Source organism: Triticum aestivum, chromosome 7D, assembly GCF_018294505.1.
Source record: "Triticum aestivum cultivar Chinese Spring chromosome 7D, IWGSC CS RefSeq v2.1, whole genome shotgun sequence".
NCBI lineage: Eukaryota > Viridiplantae > Streptophyta > Magnoliopsida > Poales > Poaceae > Triticum > Triticum aestivum.
The window spans coordinates 3,106,972-3,115,164 of record NC_057814.1 but is presented as its reverse complement, the minus strand read 5'-3'; the positions used below and the strand labels follow the sequence as shown (position 1 = coordinate 3,115,164).

Below are 8,193 nucleotides of genomic sequence, written 5' to 3'. Positions count from 1 at the left end.
AGAGGAACGAGACGGCAATCGACATGCCGAAACTACCCCCTCAGCTACACCGCCATCTCAGCGGAGAAGCAGCGTGGCTTCCACCGAGCTGCTTCAGCCGGAGCATGTCTTGACGGCTCCTGCTAGCTACCCCGTGGATGCTATCACGGAGTCTCAACATTGCCACCTTATGGCGCAATGGCAGAACTTCAAAGTCAAGGCGGCTGTTGGCTCTGTTTTACCTCCTGAACCCGGCGCAACCTACCACTGCCGGCCGATTCCAGAAGGATATGCTAAGGTGATGGTGGATGAAATAACGAAGGGATTTGAGGACCTCCAGCTTGACCATCCTACCGGTGAAGGGGAGACTCGGCTGGATTCAGCTCTGAAGACTCCATGCCTATGGCCGAAGGAGCTCATCAACCTTCCGAACTGGACGGCTCCGGCGAGTAAGGGCACTCCGCCTCCTCCTCCGCCTCCTCCTCCGGCGAGTGATCAGGGCACTGATCAGCCTCCTTCTCCGGCGCGTGGCGGCACTCTGCCTCCTCCTCCGCCTCCTCCTCCGGCGAGTGATTAGGGCACTCAGCCTCCTTCTCCGGCACGTGGCGGCACTCCGCCTCCTTCTCCGCCTGCGCCGGCGCGCCAGAGCAGCCAGCCTCCTCCTTCTCCGCCTCGTCAGCAAGGGCGGAAGAGACCCGCCGCCGCTCCGGCAGCTCCGGCGCGTCGTAGTCCTTCTCCTCCGCCTCGTAAGCAAGGAAAGAAGATAGCCGCAGCCGCTCCGTCTGCTCTGCCGGCGTCTAGCAGTACAGCTGCCAGAGGCGGGAGGCAATACAGAATCGGTCCTTCTCTGAAGACCCCAGAGAAGTTACCATACGAGAGGACCGAGGAGAAAACCAGGGAGATCGTGCGAGCCGAAGTGACAAACTTCTTTGAAGGGGTGAAAGCAAAGAAACATCCACCTCCGGAGGAGAAGGTAGATCCGGTGAAAGCAAAGCGCACTCTGGCTGCCCTGACAAAACCACCCAAGTCTCAGCCAAGAGGCAACTATGAGCGCATTCTTGCAAAGACATATGCCGAAGCGGAGCGGTCGGGAAGTACTGTCAGTGATAAGAGGTTAAAAGAACGATGAGCTGGGAAAAAAATTGCCCAGCTCGGCGAACAAGCGAACCAATCGTGCCCCCCGCTCAAGGTGTCAAAAGACATCGTCACTAATGATCCGAGGATGGTGGCCGGTTATAGCAATCTTGGAGATTACCTGCCCGACGATGTACATTACGAAATCATGGAGGTCGACGAACACAAATACCATTACGGGAAGCCTCTCGTCAAAGATGAAAGATCTCTAACAACGATGATGCGAAGACTACATGATTGGTACATGAAAACCTGCAGAGAGTCTGATGGGATGAATACTTTGACGCTGAGAGTTAAACCGGAGCATGACCTCATTGGAATTGATCTGCTGAATGTTCCATTTGAGGATTTCTTCCAGTTTTACAATCAAAAGGCCCTCGATAAAACAACGATCACTTGCTACTGTCTGTAAGTAGTACTACTTCTGTCATTAAGTCTCTTTATATAGGTCAACTCTTTCATTGCACGTATTTATAATTATCCTCACTATATTATGCAGATTGAAGATCGCCGAATTGAAGAAAAGACAAATCGGTGATATTGGGTTCATTAACACAAATCTCATAGATGCATATACGGTTGAAAAAACATCCCAAAGAAGCCGAGGCCAACTTGCTACGATCGTTGGTATTAAATCAAAACAAAGATATAATACTCTTTCCTTACAACTTCAAGTGAGTGTTACTGTCTTGTGCATATTCGGTTTCCCTTATTAGTCCAGGTTATGGTAATGTAATTGATGACTTATGCATGCATGCGCAGCTTCCACTATATTCTCCTAGAGATTAAGCTTGAGCAGGGATTAGTAACCGTCTTAGACTCGAGACGAAAAGATCCCCAGGACTATGCGAACATGACTCAAATGCTCGAGAAGTAAGTTAAATCGATCATTATCCACCATATCAGCAACTTTGTTCATTTCCTGATATCAAGTAATTGTTTTCTTTATCTGGCAGGGTTTGGAGAAAATTCAGCACAAAAGCTCCGGAACTGCCGAAGAAGCTGCAATTTAAACACCCGAAAGTAAGTACTATAGTAGCATGTTCCGCGCATCTCCTAGTGATTCAAGCACTAGTTTCATCAATACCATTTAGCATGCTTACTTATCAGTTTGATTGACCTCTATTTCTTGTAAAGTGGTTGTGGCAGGAAGCCGGGAATAATTACTGTGGATACTACGTTTGCGAGTCCATCCGCTACACGACCTGTGAGCGGGGCTACACTGAAGAACAATATGAAGTGCGTAAGCAATAATATTCACAATTTTATTTTATTACCATCATTTGTGTTGAGTTTCATTTATTCATATATATATATGTATTGACCCCCTTCTTCAAATTAGATGTTTCGGAAGCGGGATGAACTCCTAGCACCGGATCGTATGCGAGGAATTCAAGAGGAATTGGCGGCATTCTTCCTTGACCACGTGATCGATGAAAACGGAGAATACTATGTGGACCCTGTGTTCCTACAATTTAATTAGGAGATTGTATTGTAAGAGATAATTATTGTATATATTTAGCCGGTAGTGTCGGATAGATATACGAGAACTTGTTGTTCGACCAATCTCTCGGAGAAGGAGAGGTGGTCGATATCACTTCTCTCTGTATGCATATGTTCATGACGATTTTCTGTTTCCTTCATTTGATTAGTAGCTAGCGTGTCTAGTCCTCTCCATACGTATATAGTAGGTAGCGTCGACCAAGCACGGAGATAAGAGAGGACACTTCTCTCTATTAATTAGCTAGCTAACATAATATATGAAACACCTAAATTAACCCCCCAAAACCCCTAAACCACCCCCTTTCAAAAAAAAACAAAAACTCAGCTCCTGCCAGCTGGTGACGCGTGGATGCCTATTGGTCCCGGTTGGTGACACCAACCGGGACAAAAGGCACTGCCTATTGGTTCCAGTTGTTGGCACCAACCGGGACCAAAGGCCCCCCTGCCTGGGCTGGCAGCAGCGGCCACGTGGAGGACCTTCTGTCCCGGTTCGTGTAAGAACCGAGACTAAAGGGTTAGGGCTTTAGTAACGATCCTTTAGTCCCCGTTCAAAAACCGGGACAAAAGGCCCTTACAAACCGGGGTAAATGCCCCTTTTCCTACTAGTGGGAGGCTCCGGTGAGGATCCTCCCCTGTCCATGAATGAGAAATTAAGCAACATGAGAACAAAAAGAAAGGTTTGTACATAGGTATGCCAAAAAGCACTGGAAAAGTTATCTTACCCAAAGTTCCAGAATGCTAGCTCACTGTAAAAATTAGCAAGGGGACCTGCAAAACAAACCACAGTCAACACGCCAATTTTATAGCTTCTCATATTTTTAATATTTGTCATCTCAATCTTTGATTTATGTTAAACAACATCTACATGTTATATCTGCTCCAGATTAATCATCCAAAATGCACTCTATACAATGGGGCATAAAAACCTGAAGTATTTGACAACACCTAGATCAATTAAGAAAAGTATGCCTTCCCCGGCCACCAGAGAGGAAGGGAAGAACCTGGGAACCCATAGATACAGCAGATTTCGAGCACAGGCATCCACACCAATCTGAAGGAGCACCAGCGGCATGCCCAAACCCCGCCACCGTGCAGCAGCCATAGCAGTGTTCCCCATCAGCTACAGTAGCAAGGAGCCTGGGACTAAACCTGATTGCCTCGAGTTGAAAACAAAACAAACACGCTCCAGGCATTCAGATCAAACTTTTACTGTGTCTATATGGGCCTACTTGATCGCCTCGAGTTGAAAACAAAACAAACACGCTCCAGGCCTTCATATCAATGTAGAGAAGCTGAGCCTAGGTGCATCAATTACGAACGTGTGTTTTGCTACATCTAAAATAGAAGGATCAGTATGGTCATGTACTTGGAATTATAAAGGCAAATTAATCAAGTATCTGCTGCTGATAAAAAAACTATAACAGGTTTTGGTGAAATGTCAGTAGGCTCTTAGGATCAGGGCAGTAGTCTTCGCAACATTATGATGGACATTATGCAACTGACAAAGACAGTTGTACTTAGATGCAATAATTAGATGGATGATTCATTTGTAGGAACAATTAGAGAGAAGCAGTATAGGATCATGGAGATTCGGTTGTAGGAACAAATCTGATGGGAGGGATAAACCTACATCATCGTTCCTATCTTAGCATCTTACAGCTACAATCAACAGTGCATGAATAGAACATTTTCCATGGATTTGAATAAGTATTTTTCAAATGGGTAAACTACAGAGTACTCGCTACTATGCAAAGGGCAAAGGGACATAACCAGTGTTCTAACCAGCTGATTTCTTTGTTCGAAATGCCCTTCTTGAATTCCACGCAGGTTGCATCTGACCAGTCCATTGGAAATGAAAGCAAACATTATAAGGAAAACTGCTGAGAAAAGTGGTCCTCACAGAAGTATTAAGTACAATTCTCATTAGTGTTCAGTTTATAATAGAGATAGTGTTACCATTTCGTAAGGAATCATGCATTAATAAAAAGAGTAGTGTGAGAAACTTACAAATAGGACCAAGACCAGCATCAACCTTTCCCTCCACCATGAATACCTTAACGACTGTCTTCAAGTTCATCATAAGCAAATAGTCACATATACGCACATGAAGCCTGCACCAGCACAACCAGGATTAACCCAAAATCATTTACTGATTTATGCATCACAAATCCTACTGAATAAGTTTGCTTGACTGCAAATTAGGAACACATTTGATGTGAAAACTGAGAAAGAAAGCACTACATTTTGATATGCCCAAGCATCTCCGGGCTGACCTCGTTCGCCCGGTGGAGCCTGCTCACGGTTATCACCCCGCACCACAGGATCCCCTTAGCCAAGTTCTCGGCACCAGACGCTATGGCCCTGGCCACGGTGCTGCCGCACTCCTCGACGTTGGGCGCGATGGTGGTCTAGTACGTGGCAGCCTCGACCTTAGCCATCACGCCAATATCAATCAAACTGTCACTTAGCTCAAATCGGAAATGTGCTTCAAAAGAAAAGAGATTATGCGCAAGGAGACTTGCAGTTTTTATCTCCGACCCATTCCAACAATGATAGAGAAGTTGATTGCAGCAGCAGGCAACCATGCGGAGGTGTAGAGAGAGTAGGTCTTGCTTGGCTAATCGGCAGCCATGCCGCCAAGTTGCCACAACCTCGTCGCCCCACCCCGTGTGGAAATTTACTTCACATCAAACAAAAAAGGCACCATGGACATGAGAATGCGTGGTAGACATAGCATTGAAAATGGAAGAGAAAACGTAATCAGGAAGAAAGCTAACTAATCTTGCCATTTGATCTGTTCAATATATTTACATTTCAATACTGCAACGAAATCTGCCAATGCCATCATTGCGTAGCAGACTACCCAGAATTTAAGAAGCAATAAAGGACACTTTATAGGTATATATACTTAATAACCATAGGTAGAAAACAGATTTCAAGCAATAGCTATTGGAGTGCTGGTATGAATTTGAACATATCTTTAGTAACCGTTAAAAACAACAAGCTATAATAGCAACCAGAAGCCGGAAAAACAAAATTGAACAATACCAATATCAAAGGAAGTTGCCTTCTATGGAATTGACCCTAGAGTCTTGAAGCTTGGGATGAATTTCTTCTGTATGTTGAGGGACACAAACAGGTCTGCATATCTGCGGCGAGCAAAGAAAACACTTAGTAACTGTTAAAAACAACAAGCTATAACAGCAACCAGCAATCCGACAGTCAAGACTCAAGATCACCAGTAGGCGGCGATGACTTTTGGATCCACCAACAAACACGAACCACATCCATAGAGGAAAATTAGTGTAGATGAGCAGCAGGACGGCAGAAAACCGACTTCCCTGACGTGTAAACAGATTGCGGAACAATACCAGCAGTGTATCTGAAAAATGGATTAGAGATGTTAACAATACGGGCATGCAGTTCCCAACACACACGTCATAACAGTACGGGCATGCAGTTCACAAATTGAAAATCGTAATATCTACAAACCTAATAACAAAGTTAAGTAACCAACATAATCTAGCAGATTGGAAGAGCTTATGCTAAATAACATATTTGGTGTGTCAAATGCAGATCTTACTCATCTTCTATGAGTATTTTCGGACATATTCACTAACTGAGTAACCAACAACAAATATTTCACTTGTTTACCTGTAGGAATATCCATAGCTTTCAAGGGTTGTATCCTCACATAATCAGTTCTCTCTAGCTTCTACACCCCTTAAAAACAAAGATAGGAAGAATAAGTTTCCGAGAGAGATCTCCATAAAATGGAACACACCAAACTGCTAGAAAGTTAACCTTGCAAATCAGTGTTCCTACAAAAGTTAACCTTACAAAGTAATGAACAATATGGGCTAGTATATTCAAAGTGTTCAAAGGTGAAAGAAATAGATAATAGATAAATCACAAAATTGGCATAACTATTTGCCAACTAAAATATAAATATCCTAGGTATGCTTAAAGTTCCCAACCCTGCTGCTGCAATCAGCTTATGATCAACGGTGTTTTTCAAAGCAAAGAAGGCAAGGGGATGCTATAACAGAATTATGACTCCAGAAAAAATGTTGGCCAATTAATAGAAATCAGAGGATAACTGTAAGTGATGCATCTAAAGAAAATATGACATCAAATATTGGGCAATTAATAGAAATCAAAGCATGTCTCAACACAATAATAAAAATCCACTCGTAGAGTTTCATGCCAACCTAAAAGGATTAAGATGTCATACGGTCGAAAGAAAAGCATACAGTTTTGCAATGCAGTTTTTTTGGTGACTCGCGACATAATGATACGTGAAGCTCTAATATAAGTTCAGAACATATTTGTACCTCAAAGCTAGAGCATATTTGTGCTTGTCGCTGCCTCCATTATCATAGACGCCTCTCGCTGTCAACACCACTCTCGAAATTAGCCACTCAAATCACCAATCCTAGTACCCTACAAAAAACAATTCCAATAATTGACCTAAGTAAATTAAGCCATTTTGTCTTGACGTAAAAGATTTGTCTTTACTGTACCACAGAGTGTGCATACCTATTGATTCATGGCTCATTTTTATGTACTCTTTCCACAATATTTCCAACATAAAACTTACTGGAGAATACATAAATAATTCATTTTATAAATAAAAAAGTAACTCAATGCAGCATACATGCTGCCTCTGTTACTTTTATCCAACAGAATAGAGTTAACATCAGAGAGAGAGAGTGTGTGAACTGCAGTGTCCATTTAAATAGTTTATTTGCATATGATCTGTAATATGGACATAAATACTGAATGTCACATGGCATCATCTTTTTAACCGAACTAAACCTCCAATTAAATCTGGCATTAACCAAAAATATGAACTTAACTAAACCATATTAGTACCCAAAACACAGCCAACTACCTATACACAATCAGATAGAAGCAGAAAGGACAACCTGAGATCTGACCAAGTCACAAAATTATATATTGTTCTCATCCAAAATGAGTTGCTTCCTGAGCCGAGAGGACGAACAGATCAACGTATTTAATCGAATAGATCTTGAGCGGATGAATAGGTAAACCCACAAAAGAGAGAGGGGGATGGGGAAGTGGACAGGGCGCTCACCGATCCAGAACCCAACCGGTAGCCGCGCACGATGCAGTGGACGGGATGGATGTGGCATAGCTTCTCCTTCCCTTCTTCTGTTCCTCCCATCTCCTTCCAAACATCCCTCTCTCCATCTGGTGTTGGGTACAGGAGGATCTGACAGGGAGAGTCGATCTAAGAAGGGGACCTATGAGAGAGAGAGAGAGAGAGAGAGAGAGAGAGATGCGAACCTAGACAGAGACGAGACGTTGATGCCGTCCTTCCTCCCCTGGCTGTCCTCCTCCTTCCCACCACGCTCCTCCTCCTCGCCATCGACGGTGGCCGCGCCGGGGTGGTCGGCTGGGTCGAGGAGACGGCGGGGCGGCGGCGGCCTGCTAGGCGAAGGAGATGGCGGCGGCGTGGGGTTGGATTTGGACGGCAGCAGGGCAGGGAGGCGGGAGCGAGGCTAGGGTTATGAGGGAGGGAGAAAGAGAGAGGCGAGCGGGAGGAAGAGGACG

General features: G+C 44.3%; 2 long non-coding RNA genes across 2 annotated transcripts; both read right to left on the bottom strand.

Annotated features, from left to right (window-relative positions):
• Positions 1–4,427: 4,427 nt before the first annotated feature.
• Positions 4,428–4,913, bottom strand: LOC123169881 (uncharacterized). Its single transcript, XR_006484973.1, has 3 exons — positions 4,858–4,913; positions 4,624–4,727; positions 4,428–4,450 (listed from the first exon to the last, which is right to left on the bottom strand). It is a non-coding gene; the product is annotated as an uncharacterized lncRNA (long non-coding RNA).
• A 974-nt stretch (positions 4,914–5,887) lies between these two features.
• Positions 5,888–7,748, bottom strand: LOC123164573 (uncharacterized). The gene is made up of 4 exons (XR_006482506.1): positions 7,715–7,748; positions 6,951–7,059; positions 6,271–6,339; positions 5,888–5,998 (listed from the first exon to the last, which is right to left on the bottom strand). It is a non-coding gene; the product is annotated as an uncharacterized lncRNA (long non-coding RNA).
• Positions 7,749–8,193: the final 445 nt, after the last annotated feature.